The sequence below is a fragment of the Neoarius graeffei genome, chromosome 5, assembly GCF_027579695.1.
Source record: "Neoarius graeffei isolate fNeoGra1 chromosome 5, fNeoGra1.pri, whole genome shotgun sequence".
NCBI classification, from domain to species: Eukaryota; Metazoa; Chordata; class Actinopteri; order Siluriformes; family Ariidae; genus Neoarius; species Neoarius graeffei.
Genome location: NC_083573.1, coordinates 65,942,468 through 65,957,713, shown reverse-complemented (window position 1 = coordinate 65,957,713; position 15,246 = coordinate 65,942,468). Strand labels below are relative to the sequence as shown.

Sequence of the window (15,246 nt, the reverse complement as noted above, 5' to 3'; positions counted from 1 at the left end):
GGAAAATTCCACTGTGCTGATCTTAATTTGTATATTGGTCAGCCGAGTGACTGTGGGGTCCGTGAAGCAAAACCAAGTGGTCAGTGTTGGTGTGGGGTTTTATTTTTATTTTATTTTTTAATTTAATCCACCATTATCAAAGCTACTAGTTAATATTAAGAAGTTCTGTTTATTAGTCTGTTTGTGTAGTCACTTGATTTGAATGCGTTTAAACCAAACCCGGGTGGGTTTCTCAAAAGCTTCTTAACGCTAAGAGCATCTTAACTAGGAGAGAGTGAGTGTTCATTGTGCTGCTCGCTCTACCATTTAACGATCTTTGTGTTACGATGTTTTTGGGAAACTCTGCACTCGTAAGTAATATCACCTTGGGCTTATTTTGTTCTGTCAGTGGAAAAATTATGTCATAATAAAGCTTTGAGAAATAATGCAAGCTCCTGTACAATTTTAAATAAATACAGTACTAGTCACAAGTTTGGACACCCCTACTCATTCATAGGTTTTTTTTCTGTATTTTGTGTTTTCTACATTGTAGAACAGTACTGAAGACATCAAAACTATGAAATAATACATGGAACATATACAGATTTATGTAGTAAACAAAATGTTAAAAAAAGTTTCATATTTTAGATTCTTTAAAGTAGCCAGTGTTTACCTTGACGCTTTACACACTATTGGCATTATCGTAACCAGCTTCATGAGGTAGTCACCTGGAATGCTTTTCAATTCATAGTTGTGCCTCGTCTGAAGTTAATTAGTGCAATTTTCACCTTCTTTAATGTAGTAAAATAGTAAATAATAAAAATGCAGTAAATAGCCCTATTCCACAACTGTAGTAATCAATATAATGTCAAGAACCGCTCAACTAAGTACAGAGAAACAAAATCCATCATTACTTTAAAACATGTGCCTTTTAATTAATAGACACAATTGAATTAGAAGTGGTGTCCAAACTTTTGACTGGTACTGTATGTACAGCAAGAGGTCCATGGATTTTTATTTTATAGCTATTTTTTTTAAAGGATCCCTGGGTACAAAATGTTTGAGAACCCCTACATTAGGAGTACCGTACATTCCAAAAGAGAAGAGCATGATGAGAAGATGAATAAATGAAGACGCAGCAAAAGAGGTGGTGTTGAATGTAAATGCTTTGACCAAGCCTTATTGGTAATGAAATACACAGATTGATATTAGATATGTTTAACATTTTAGTTTAAAAATCTGAACTTAAAACGAGACGGCCTTTCGAGTTCATAAAATCAGTGAAATTTAGTTCCCTCTGAAATTTGGTCATTGTGATGTATGTTTATTTCTGTAATATTTCACAAAATATCAGGCCATTCTGTGGCTGGGAAGTTATTTAATTTGAGGAGATTCCCGAGCAAATAATGTGCATGAAATCACCTGCTTCGTGCAGTCAAGCAGACAGAGGAAGTCCGTGTGCGCATGCTCAGGTGTACCTTCTTCTTTTGGGTTTTACGGCAGCTGGCATCTACAGGTTTACCTTGACGGTGCACTGAGAGTTACATCGTTCTGTCGCTAAACGAACAGCTGATCACACCGAGGTGCTCGCTGACCACCGATATTTATTAGTTTGGTCCCGTGTTTCCTTTCCTCTGCAACATAACGCCTTTTCTTCTTGCTTTCCGTTATTGTAGTCGGTCTTTTACGCTTCATTCACACACTCGCGTCCTCCATTTTTCTCTCCTGTTTCAAATTTGTATCCTACAATGCCTTGTGTGAAAGGGGAAAGCCCACCATGTGATGCATGACGTAGTATCTTGAACTGGGTCATGGTGAAGCAGGAAAAAATAGCGGAGAATTTAGGGCCACGTGGCCCTAAATTCATTCATTAATTATTCTATTGGGGGAAAAAAAAAATGAATAAAATTGGAAGTCTGTGATTTCAAATTCGGTAGCTTTTGGTCCACTAAACAAAAATAATTGGGTTTCCAGGAAAATTCATTTTATGACCTAAACTTGAAAAATTTGAAAGGCAGCCTACCTTTTTAAGGTAGGTGTTGTGTGTTGTTTCTGCGTTGTGTTTCTATGAAAACACAGAGACTAAAGACATCCATGTCCTAATCTAAAATCTTTAGAACCTTGTGTACTAAAGATTTTAGATTAGATAGTAATGTGAGCATGTGCAGCACTCTTCCCCCCCCATATTTTCCTTCTTCCAATTCTTATCTGCTGCTATGAGGTAGAAAAAAATGTTTCTCTGCCAGACTGGTTCCACCTGAAGGGAGAAGGAAAAAAAAAGAAAAAACCCTGCTCACATTTCCTTGATTATCTGACCTAATATGTAGATCAGGATGAGCTGTGTAAGTGTGTAGCTTGCAAAGGGACACCTATGAAGTGACTATGATCTCTGGAGAACCTGGCTTTTCTTCATTCTGTTGATGCAGATATACCGTACAGGTGAGCTGTAATGATCTCTGCTAACCCGCTGATAATGGAGATGTCTGACAGAGACAAGAAAGCAGAATTCATAATCTCTTTTTTCCCCCTTTCCTTTCTTTCTTTCTTTTGAACCAAATTGTGTGGTACAACCACAGAGATTTAATCCAAGCTGGGGAAATATTCTCTAACAGTACTGAAGAACCTTTCTGGTAAGAGAAAATGGTTATGAATTCAACGTTCTCCAGCTAATAATATTAACAGGCTATGAATTAACACAAGTGTATACTGCATTGTGTAACAGAATAGTTTGCATATTTTAATGGGAGCTTGGCATTTGGAACGTAAGATGCTGGAGAAGCCAATAAGCCTCGCAGCTATTGTCACGAGTCATTATGAAAAGTAGGCACGGCAGTTAAAATCCACTTCCACACAATTTAGATGCAATGAAACAGTGACAGAATTTTATCCACTTCATTAAGCTACTAATTTCTGGTAAATATTCAGCAATAGATCCTCTAAATGGCTTCCTGCTGCCCTCAAGTAGCATGCTGTTTCACTGCACATTGTCGTGCCTGCCTGCAGTATTGTTTACCTTAGAATGACTAATTTCTTACTAAAGCATGGAAATAAACCAATTTAAATCAAATGACATGGAGTTAGCTATATGAAGTGTTTATATACTGTATTTTGGCATGTCTCAAAGTCCTTGATGATTTATAGCTCAGAGTTAATATTATTAACAGTTGATCTTGTTGCTGCTTGGGTGTTGAGTTACTCTCAGTTTGGCAAGTTAGACATGTACGCATTTATCCGTACAGTACCAGTCAAAAGAAATTTGGACATACCTTAAATTTCAATTGGGTTTTCTTTTCTTTTTTATTATTTAATGGACACTTCCAATAGTGTACACGGTGTCCTCAAGGTCAACGGTGGCTATTTTGAAGGATCTAAAATATGAAATATTTTTGTTTGTTTTAACTTTGTTGTTTGTTTACTACATAGATGGAATTATGTTCCATGTCTTATTTCATAGTTTTGATGTCTTCAGTATTGTTCTACAATGTAGAAAATAGCCAAAATACAGAAAAACCTATGAATGAGTAGGGGTGTCCAAACTTTTGAGTGGTACTGCATTTATCAGAGCCAGCACTGGCTCTCAGGAAACTCTGAGCTTTCTGATGACTAGATCATAAACATTAAAATAAAAAAAAGGCACATAATGCACAGCTTTCATGTAAATAAGTGTCAGCTTTTGTAACCCTGTTAATAATAATAATAAGAATAAGAATAAGAATTAGTAGTAGTCAGTTAAATTATACCCAAAATTAAAACAAATTTAAGTAAAACAGCAACAAAAAAAATCAGTATAACAAATAAGACAGTACAAATTGCAAAATAACTGAAGGCTACAATAATGTGTAAGCTAAAGCTTTGTTATGCTAAACTTAAAATAATTATTTTGATGACTGAATGATTTGCTAAAGTAAGGAGACAATTTTTAATTCAGCAATGTATTCAGCTCATGGTTTTTTTTCTTTTTTTTTTTTTCCATCAAGAGCCATTGTAAAACAGTGATCTTCCATAGTCAAAGTTTTTTGTTTTTTTTTTTTGTCTTTTTTCCTCGAAACAAGAATGTGAATCTGATTTCTCTGGTGCAAGTCTACAGTTCATCTCCAGTATAGAGAGTACATTCTGTAGTTCCTGCTCCCTTTGTTCATTTATCATTGTAAGGCCAAATAGATGTTCGTGTTCTTGATTTAAAGTCTCTGTGAGCAATCATTCAGTTTTTACACTGCAGCTTCGCTGGTGTTAAAGTCGCATTGTTCTCCAGCCAGGATATCTGTGGCCAAAATCTTTTTCAACACCATCTCAAGAGAAGTGACACAGACCTGCTGAGTATTTTATATAAATTGCTGTATTAATGTTTTGAAAAAAAAATCAAATTTCTTCTTTATGCATTACAAATGACCCTGCAAAAATATCCACATTTACCATATTTAAATTAATTAATCCTTGTGTCTATGGTATGGTGACTTTTCGCCGTATTTCAGGCTCTCAAATCTTTTTTTTTTTTGGTCAAGTATGTTTTATTAGAAGTAGATCGCAGGACAGTAAGAGTCTACATTTTCATGATGAAGAAAGAAAAATAGAAAAGAATACAAAGAAATACAACAAATGGTGTCCCACTTACAGTAACTAAACACAAAGGTACACTGTTGGTATACTCTACTCTCCCTCCTTCCTTCTGCTCAGAACATTATAGAGGTCTATGTGTAGTGATGGAGAGTTAAAATCTCTGCTCTTGAGTGATGAGTGTTTTAACACATTTCTGAATAACTCCAATTTGTTAATAATTTAAATAACATTGTATGTAGATTGCACATGTTTATCGAAAGAAATATATGTTTAATGAAGGCAATTGAACTGCTGCTTTTCGTGTATTAACTGAAGGAGTAAAAGGAGAGAGACTGCACACTGGATCTGTGGATTAAAGAAAATGTACAGATGTATGAGCAGATATTGGGAAATCATACAGTTCTGTGTCCTCCTGTACTCACTAGATGGAGCCAGTGCTCTGATTTGGTTCTTGATCAGTGAGTGTTTAGCCCAAGGTTCTGTATGGACCCAGTGTGTGTGATAGCAGACATGCAAATGAAATGTTAACATCACACAGTTGTACAGAAGGGAGGGGGAAGGGAGCAGCATGATGTACAACTGTAATTTGGCTGAATAGCAGCCCTTGAAATTGCTTTGCTTTATCAAAACTGATGCCACACTTCCCATCCCCTCCACCGGCAGACACTAATGACCAATGGCTAATAAGTGGAAACATCCATGGCCTGTTCCCCCTTTTTCTTCTCCCCACTATTTTCACTAGTGATATAAACAAGGTCACGAGGCTGTTTAAAGCAATCTTTTTTTTTTTTTTTTAAATCTCATTTTCTGGGATTCTTCTTTAACATAGAAATTTTGCAGCTGTTGAATTAACTGCATTTAATTCATGACCAGTGTGAAATTCTGGCTTGGGTTTCAATGAAGAAAGTGTTAGGCTACGTGTATGGCTTCACGTGTCGCAGAAGAACAATTTTATTCTTTATGCACAATTATCCAATCCGCTGCCAATTATGTCACAGAAGCTCATAAAATCATGTATATACAGGCCAACAGATTCAGTTTATGTTCACCTCAGACATCAAAAAGTGATTTCAATGACTTTGACCATAGCATGGTTGCCAGATGGGCTGGTTTGAGTATTTCAAAAACTGCTCATCTCCTAGGATTTTCACACTCGATAACCTAGAGATTACACAGAATATGGAAAACCACAAAACAAGTCATTTCTGAGTGGCGGCACGGTGGTGTAGTGGTTAGCGCTGTCGCCTCACAGCAAGAAGGTCTGGGTTCGAGCCCCGTGGCCGGCGAGGGCCTTTCTGTGTGGAGTTTGCATGTTCTCCCCGTGTCCGCGTGGGTTTCCTCCGGGTCCTCCGGTTTCCCCCACAGTCCAAAGACATGCAGGTTAGGTTAACTGGTGACTCTAAATTGACCGTAGGTGTGAATGTGAATGGTTGTCTGTGTCTGTCAGCCCTGTGATGACCTGGCGACTTGTCCAGGGTGTACCCCGCCTTTCGCCCGTAGTCAGCTGGGATAGGCTCCAGCTTGCCTGCGACCCTGTAGAACAGGATAAAGCGGCTAGAGATAATGAGACGAGATGAAGTCATTTCTGAAACGCTCAAAACCGTGCATCTAATACAAAGTCACCAGTATCAGATTTTCACCAACCTGATGTTTGATGTAAACCTTACCTGAAGCTCTAGACCTGTATACATTGTGTTGCTGTGACCTGATTGGCTGATAATTTGCATGAATGTCCAGGTGTGTTTCTAATAAAGTGTATTTCACTCGCTGTATATCGGTGCGTATCTGGGATGACGAGCTCGCTTTCAGATCTTGTTTGTGTCCACATCATACCCAGATTTTATTCCTTTTCATATTCCAATAAATGTAATCCTGACTCCTATATTGACGCTTTTATGAGTCTCATGGTCCTCAGTAAGAACCTCGACATGAACAGGACTAGCAGTGGCTATGGTTCAGTCCTTTTTAAGGGTTCACACTCTTACACCAAGAGAAGAGAACAGAAGCCACCCTGTATGTGTGACAGCAGGGAGACAAAAGGCAAGACAAGGAAGGAAGGACGGAAGGAAGAACAAGGGATAAACAGAAGGGTTAGAAAGTGAGAACGAGTGAGGGAAGGGGAGGGAGAGAGTGGCAGCAGTCTCCTGTATTTTTGTAGGAGGGCATCAGAGCATGTCAAGCCAGGGCAGCCAGCCAGCAGTAAGCTAATGGGCAATGCACGAGCGGCTGTGACTAAAGTAGCAGCGACAGATGCCATTATCTCAGCCTCATGCAGATACAATGCACAGGACAGCACAGTCAGGCCCTTGGACAGGCTCAGCCTCTGAACGAACTGTGTGTGTGTGTGTGTGTTCCCCCATGCTTGTTTAAACTTAATGGAACACGATAGAGAAGCACTGGATAATCGCTAGCACAAGGATGTCCTGTTCCCCTTGTCTGAACCCGTCCATATTCAGTGTCTCCAAGTGAAGCTGCCTGAGTGTGTGACTATGTATACACACTCTAGTTCCAGCTAGAGGAGCAGGATTCTTCTCGCTCGTCTCTCATTGCCTATTCACGAGGATCATGAAAAACATATTGCATGCTCTGTGCTCTCATCAGACTCGGCTTTAAAATATGCCGTTCCCGCTTCACTAGGGATGTTCTGGTCATAGATGGGGTAAAAAAAAAAAAGGGGAGCGTGCAGTGTGTGTGTGTGTGTGTGTGTGTGTGTGTGTGTTAAAGTCCAGTGGGCTTAGACAGAACCTGAGTTGTTAGACAGTATTTTTCTGGGTGTAACAAATGTGAAGCATGCTCTGTGTGGTGCAGCCATGTGGGGCAGTACGATGTAGTTCAGGGATGGTTGTTGACAGTGGATTGTTTCTCTTCAAGTCATTTCCCTTCCTCAAGTCAGATGTGAAGCTGCCAAAGCTCTGAAATGGAAGGGGGTGGGAAGGAAGTGGCGTGCTCGTAAGTGTGTGCCTTTTCCTTTGTAATCTGCATACAAGGCTGTTTTCCATATTGTCCTTTTAAAAAAAAAAATTTTTATACTTTTATTTCAAGCTTTTGTTTCTCTGTAATTTGATGGGTACAATGCTTGTCTTTTGATTGAATACTTGATTTTATTTCAGCTTGTGAAATATTTGTATTTGGTAAAGTTAGATTTATAAGCACATGCAGTCTATATCATAAAGCTACAGCTGGATAAATGATGGCGATCAATCTTGTACGTTAAACATTGATTGGAACATTTTTAATTGTACGTTTTTCAATCAGTGTTCCTTTTGTGTTCACTGAACACTTATTTATCCAACAAATTCAACGACTAGCTTCTGCCTAAAATGAAGGCCAATTCTGTTTGACCATGTTGGAGATGAATTGAGTTGAATTTTTGTTTTATATTGTCTAGGATTTTCAGGAATAATTTTCCCCAGCCTTTAAAGATACATACATACATACATACATACATACATACATACATACATACTGTACATATAAATATAAAGGGGAAAAGTCAGATTCAGTGATGTTGCTCCAGGCAGCTAAATTAATTGGCTTTTTTTTCTTCCTCAAAACATGTGAATACTTCAGTAGAAATGGCTAGCATTATTGGTATAATTTTTCAAGTCATTTTCAAGTTTGTATTTTGCGGTTAAATTTGAAATAACACTTTGTAAATCAACAGGCTCTGGTTTATTACACTTTCAAGTTCTGTTCCATGCTATATTAATATTGCTTTTTATTTATTTTTAAACAGATAAATTACAGCAGCTTTATCTATTCCGTTATCTTGTATGTGATAAATTACAACTGTGCTAAAATCACTGCCACATACATACCCGTCAAAAGTTTTTTTTTCTTTATTTTTGTTTATTAATTAAGACACTTCATGCCTTAAAGTAATGATGGATGTCGTTTCTCTTTACTTAGTTGTTCAGTTCTTGACTTAATATGGATTACTCCAGTTGTGGAATAGGGCTATTAACTGTGTTTTTATTATTTACTATTTACTGTTTGATCTCAAATGCATTAAGAAGGCAAGAAATTGCACTAATTAACTTTTGACAAGACACACTTGTTAATTTAAAAGCATTCCAGGTGACTACCTCATGAAGCTGGTTAAGATAAGGTCATCAAGGTAAACAGTAGACATTTTGCAGAATCTAGAATATGAAAGTTTTTCTTTTAATAAACACTTTTTTTTGTTCACCACATAATTCCATCTATGTTCCATATGTTGTTTCATAGTTCTGATGTCTTCAGTATTATTCTACAATGTAGAAAAGAGTCAAAATGCAGAAAAAAACCTATGAATATGTAGGGGTGTCCAGACTTTTGACTGTTAGGGTTATATTACAGAAGTTTTATCCTCATTATATCTGTGATTTCACAACCAGGTTTGGCTGCAGTGGAGCTCTTCAATGGATGACAAATGAATATATTTTATTAAAGGAGTACGAGTGTCTGTCCAAGGGAAATTTAAGAACTACCAAAAGTGCGCAGATGAAGAAAAAGGCAGGTTCAGTTACTCACAGGTGTGTTTGTGTGTATGACCACATGCACTGGTGTAAACAGTGAGAGTCTGTCTGTTTTGCTCTGTCTGTCTGACCAAGCATGTGTTTTTGTGTAAGTGTAGTGTGTTCTTTTGGTTCAGCAACAAGTGAGGAGTTTGACAATATGCACTCCTATAGTTGCTTAGTGTTTGTTCTCCAGTTCTTTAATGCTCGCTTTTATAGAATGTTTGATGAATGAACGAAAATCAGTCAGAAGCGTTACATTTTCAGAATGCAAATGTTTTTATTTTATTATACTATGTGCAAGTATTGTAGAGTTAGGAATTATTTTGACCACTAGGTGCAGCTCCAGAGTGCATTTCCATAGAGAGCGCAGTCATAAGAGAACACATGCACTGAGGTGATAAAGTAAAGCTTTATTCACACCAGCAGGTACAGTATATTGCTCAATAATCCACAAATACAGCTGAACAGAATATCCATTTGTTCCCCAGACTGCATCCAAGAAGCCATGTAAGCTGATGAACATGTAGATTTGTGTGTTATGGTGTGTAAATAACAACCTAAACAACAATTTCCCAGTGTAGTAGCATTTTAAGGAAAAGCAGCAAACCTATACTGATCCTTGGGATAGGAAGTAAACAGCTGCCAAACACAAATATTGGAAGAATAATGTGATGTGCCTCTCTCTCTCTCTCTCTCTCTCTCTCTCTCTCTCTCTCTCTCTCTATATATATATATATATATATATATATATATATATATATATATATATATATATATATATATAAATGAATAAAATACACACCCTGTGCAGAGGTCTTCGGCACATGTAAAGAAATGCTGTCGACCAAAAATGGCTTAAAAATAATATATAAAAAAAATACTATAAACAGCAGTAAGCCATAGTAAATGAGACAGTCAATATTTGGTGTGAGACGACCCTTTGCTAAAAAAAAAATGGTAGTCTCAGGTACAGTGAGTGCAGTTTGATAAGGAAATGAGCTGTAGGTTTTACTGAGCATCTTCCAGAACCAGCCACAGTTCTTCTGGACACTTTGACTGTCACACTCACTTCTTCATTTTGCACCAAAACCCAGCAGCCTTCATTATGTTTTCTTTTTTTAATCTGAAAAGTGCTCTCTTATGTAATATGCTGCTCAGATACAAACTTTTTTTTTTTTCTGTAACATTTAATTTTGTGCTGGAAAATGAACATTTGGACTCTAAGATGTTTTTGTACTGACTCGATAATGGAGAAGTCATAAAACAGAAATCTATAACAAAGTTTGTATGAAAAAAAAAATAGGGTGCCTAAGACTTTTGCACAGTACTGTATGTGTGTGTGCATGTGCTAAACTGGATTTGTCCCATACACATGGGATGACTGTCTAGGATGGAGCCAACTATTAGCCCCAGTCTTAAAAGATGAGACTACCTCTAGCTGCGTACAGTACTAGTCAAAAGTTTGGACACCCCTACTCATTCATCGTGGGTTTTTTTTCTGTATTTTGACTATTTTCTACATTGTAGAACAATACTGAAGACACCAAAACTATGAAATAACGTACGGAACATGTATGGAATAATGTGGTAAATAAAAAAAGTGTTAAACAAAATAGGTTTCATATTTTAGATTATTCAATTTACCTTGATGACGCTTTACACACTATTGGCATTATCGTAACCAGCTTCATGAGGTAGTCACCTGGAATGCTTTTCAATTAATAGTTGTGCCTTGTCAAAAGTTAATTAGTGCAATTTCTTGCCTTCTTAATACGTTTGAGATCAAATAGTATATAATAAAAATACAGTAAATAGCCTTATTCGACTAATATAAAGGAAAAACCATTGAATTAGCAGCTGTGTCCAAAATTTTGACTGGTACTCTATGTCCTGAGTAGGATTCCTATCTGATTTATTAAAAAAAAAAAGCAAAGATTTATTTGCAAGATCCAAAAAAAAAAAGTCATAGCTAACATGAAGTATGCAAATGTAACAAATTCAAGATCATTAGCTAACACCAGCTAATAATGAACTGAATAAAACAAGTGTAATTTGTGTTCAGTGAGGCCAGGATAGTACCCTTCTGTGTTAGCTAGCAAAACTTGTTTGCTCTGACATGACACTGACAATCCTTGCTGATAGACAATGAAATAAACTTTCAAGTTTCCTAGAAATCTTGTAATAGGTGATCTTTTATTATTCAAGCTAGTCTCATACAGAGAGACTTACCAAGTTGTTCAGTTTTACATCATATAAGTGACGATGCTTCACACTCAGGGAGCACTGGCCATCCCTGGCCTCTCATTATCCCCACCCATTACTACACACTATACTTACAGTGTACTAACCTTCTGTCTAACTGCATTTCAGAGCAAACCAGAGGGAATTTCCTCAGGTTCCAGGAGCAGATGGAAAACAATGAAACGAGAAAAGTAAGTGCACCTTGTTGCTTAAAGAAATTGTCTTAAGGGACACAAAATCGATCCTCAGGGGGAGCATCCGGCAGATAAGAAAAACTAAAAGTACCAACCCCCCCCCAAATGTAACTCTTTAATGAGGAAAAATGTGTGCCACAAATTGCCTCACTCAGCGTCCGAAGAGCATGAGCATGTAGTTGCGTACAAAGCAAGTTAGAAATACAAAAATACCTACAGCTGATTGCTGATCCTCAGATACTAGAGGAGAGAGAGTGCTGTTTCTGTAAAACTTAGATGTGCCTCTGGTGGCTGCAAAAATAAATGGATCACGATGTAGTAGTTTCCCGAGACTACATTGCGAGGATAATCTAAGAAGTTAAGCATTGTCGATGCACCGACTCAGCAAATATGTTGTGGGTTGTTAGAGGAGTCAATTCTCTGTCGCTTCAAGTTGCAGTACGGAAGCTATCAGTCTCACCTCGGTATCACACCTCAGTATGGAGTGGCTCTGTACGATGTGTTAAAGAAGCATATGCACATTTCAATACAATGCATGTCCCGGTGCACATCTCTTCTACTACGTGTTAGTAAAAATAGTAGAAAAGTTGGGTGCACATAGAAACATCTATGGTGTATCCACTATATCTACAAGTTTATTTTTTCAGGAAAAAAAAAAGGCTTTCTGAAATTAGCCTGGGGGGACAGTATGTCATGAAGATTTTATTTCATTTCATTGCATGATACCTGCAGTTAATCTCTTGTTCTTTAATCATTTCTGAACGCGATAGTGAAAATTGCTGAATAAATCTTGTGTGATTCATAAAGAGACATTTGAAACGCTTGTCACTTTGCATTTAGTGTTTTGACAACACTTTTAGATGTCAACATATCACTGAAATAATCTTATTAAAAGGTCCTCATCCTAAATTTCAACTTTTTTTTTTTCTTTCCAAGAAATGCTTGCTTGTATATTAAATACATTTTGAGAGAAATTATAACATTATATGCATTATAACAGTAAGTACTGTATAACCTCAGGAATAGTGTGTGAGGCTTTCTGGAGTCATCTTTCCTCTACCATTTTAAACTTTTGCCCCAGACATCAGGTTATTTAAAAAAAAAAAAAGCAAATGGCATCATGAATTCTATGTGATTTATGTTCAAGGTATAATCCATATCCAGTTTGATGCAGTACACATCACTTACCTGCTGTATAGTTGTATTACAAATATTAATAGTAGTTACTAATGTTATGTTAGTATTAATATTAGATTTGGGCGGCATGGTGGTGTAGTGGTTAGCGCTGTTGCCTCACAGCAAGAAGGTTCTAGGTTTGAGCCCAGCGGCCGGCGAGGGCCTTTCTGTGTGGAGTTTGCATGTTCTCCCCGTGTCTGCGTGGGTTTCCTCCGGGTGCTCCGGTTTCCCCCACAGTTCAAAGACATGCGGTTAGGTTAATATGGGATGGCCTTGGGCTGAGGTGCCCTTTAGCGAGGCACCTAACTCCCAACTGCTCCCCGGGCGCTGTTAGCATGGCTGCCCACTGCTCTGGGTGTGTGTGTGTGCTCATTGCTCGCATGTGTGTGTTCACTGCTTCAGATGGGTTAAATGCAGAGAGGAATTTCACACGTGTGTGATGAATAAAGTTGTGCTTTCTTTATTTCTTTCTTTTCTTGGTCTTTCTTAATTATCTAGTTTTCTGCCTTTTCAGTTGTAATTTTTTTTTTTTTGTCTTTGAAATTATTTTCAAAGACAAAATTATTGTTTTTCATGAATGATGCTTTCCACATAGTAAAAGTGCTTTTGTTACCACAGGTGTTGGTGAGAGTCTCTGAATGCCTTTGACGAGAGCAAAAAGCAGAATGGCTCCGAAAACAAGAAACAATGAAACACAAGGTCACAACTTTTCTAGACACAATAGGTTAGTCAAAACTTCTTAAAGTTACTATTTCATTCTTGAAATATGAGCGCTTTTGTATTTTATGCTTTTCAATTAATTCCCTTTGGATTTTGGATGACTAACATTAACGTAAGATTTCTGCAGTATGAAAACTACATGATTTCTCAAAATGTTTACAGCCAGAGACCCTGTTAACTTTGAAATAAATTCAGACCCCCCCCCAGCACAGATTTATTTTATGACCCTAAGCGTAGTATTAAATGAACCTAATCCAAGTATTAAAATATTACATTCATTATTTATTTAACTGTGTACTATATCACTTTGGATATTTTTATTGTATCCAAATAACTTTGTTCCTTAACTTTCCAGCAACGGAACACATTAAGTTGGACTTACTAAGGTTTGGATTAAACCCATTCATGTGACTAGTCAAACAGGCTAATAACTATAAGAACTCACTAATAAATTGAATGATTTGTGTTTTGCACCACTCACTCACTTCTTCCAGCTTGTCCCATTTATGTGTATGGGGTTACTGCCATGTGGACACTATTGATCCACATGTCATATTAATTGGAACATAGTTTTACGCCAGATACCCTTCCTGCCGCAACCCTCCCATTTCCAGGCTTGGGAAAACAACCATTTACGCATGCATTCACACCTATAGAGGATTTAGACTAGCCAGTTAATCTAACTGCATGTCTTTGGACTGTGGCTGAACCCAAAGCACCCAGAGAAAACCTGCACAGACATGGGGAGAACATGCAAACTCAACACAGAAAGGCCTCTGCCAGCCATGGGGTTCAAACCCAGAACCTTCTTGCTGAGAGGCGACAGTGCTTACCACTGTGCCATTTGCATTTTGCACCACTGTAACAATATAAAGAAATCAAGGACCCCTTGTCATTGCTTCAAGAACCCCTAGAGGTTCTTGGACGCCAGTTTGAGAGCCATTGAAATAACTACATAAATAGCTAAAAAAATGTAAATAACTGGGAGTCTCTATAACACTTAATGTGAATATATGCAGAGAAAATAGCAAGCAGAAAGTCACAAGAGAAAAAAGAAGAAAAATGAAGTATAGTGGAAATGAATGATTTAACGAGCAGTAAGGCTTGATTGGAAATGCTGCCTGCAAAGCTTAGTGTGTGATCCAGTGTGTTTCGTCATGTATGTAGTATTTAATTGCTGGAAGAACAGCGTTTCTTTTACACACAGTCTGCATAATATCTGAGTGACTGCTGCGGCCCATGATGTGTCTGTTTCTGTCTCTGTGTCCCTCTCTCGCACCTTTCAGGTAAATATAACACCTTTCTCTTCTCTTTCAGGACATGTTCCTGGCTCAAAACACACACATACAGTATACATGCATACATAATATACTGACACGAAGCTGCAGGACACAAACTCCTGACTTCTCACTTTCACACATTCTGTATTCTTCATGCAAAATTAAACATTAATCCTAACCAGGGTACAGAAGTCATGATTTCTACAATAAACAATAAATCTGAGTGTTCTACACCAAACTAGGACAATGTTATGCATGTATGCCTGCTAATGTGCAGATTTAACGGTTTCTTTTTGTGCTAATACTACTACTACTACTAAGAATAATAATAATAAATTATTACATTTATATAGCACTATATATATGTACACTCTATAGCACTTTACAATTCAAAAATGCAAACAAACAAATACGTATACTTCAAGTCTAATATCACTTCAGAAAAAAAAGAATACATTAAGAACCCTTAAAATCAATAAACAAGTCAGTCTAAGAAGCATAAGCTGATTTAAACAGGAAGGTTTTCAATTGTTTTTTGAAATTGTTAAAGGTAGGCTGCCTTTCAGATTTTTCAAGTTTAGTTCATGAAAATAATTTTCC

At 37.3% G+C, this 15,246-nt stretch overlaps 1 long non-coding RNA gene across 1 annotated transcript; it reads left to right on the top strand.

Moving 5' to 3' along the window:
• The first annotated feature begins 2,288 nt into the window (after nucleotides 1–2,288).
• On the top strand, nucleotides 2,289–14,884 carry LOC132886099 (uncharacterized). Its single transcript, XR_009654663.1, has 4 exons — nucleotides 2,289–2,418; nucleotides 11,406–11,467; nucleotides 13,265–13,370; nucleotides 14,684–14,884. It is a non-coding gene; the product is annotated as an uncharacterized LOC132886099 (long non-coding RNA).
• Nucleotides 14,885–15,246: the final 362 nt, after the last annotated feature.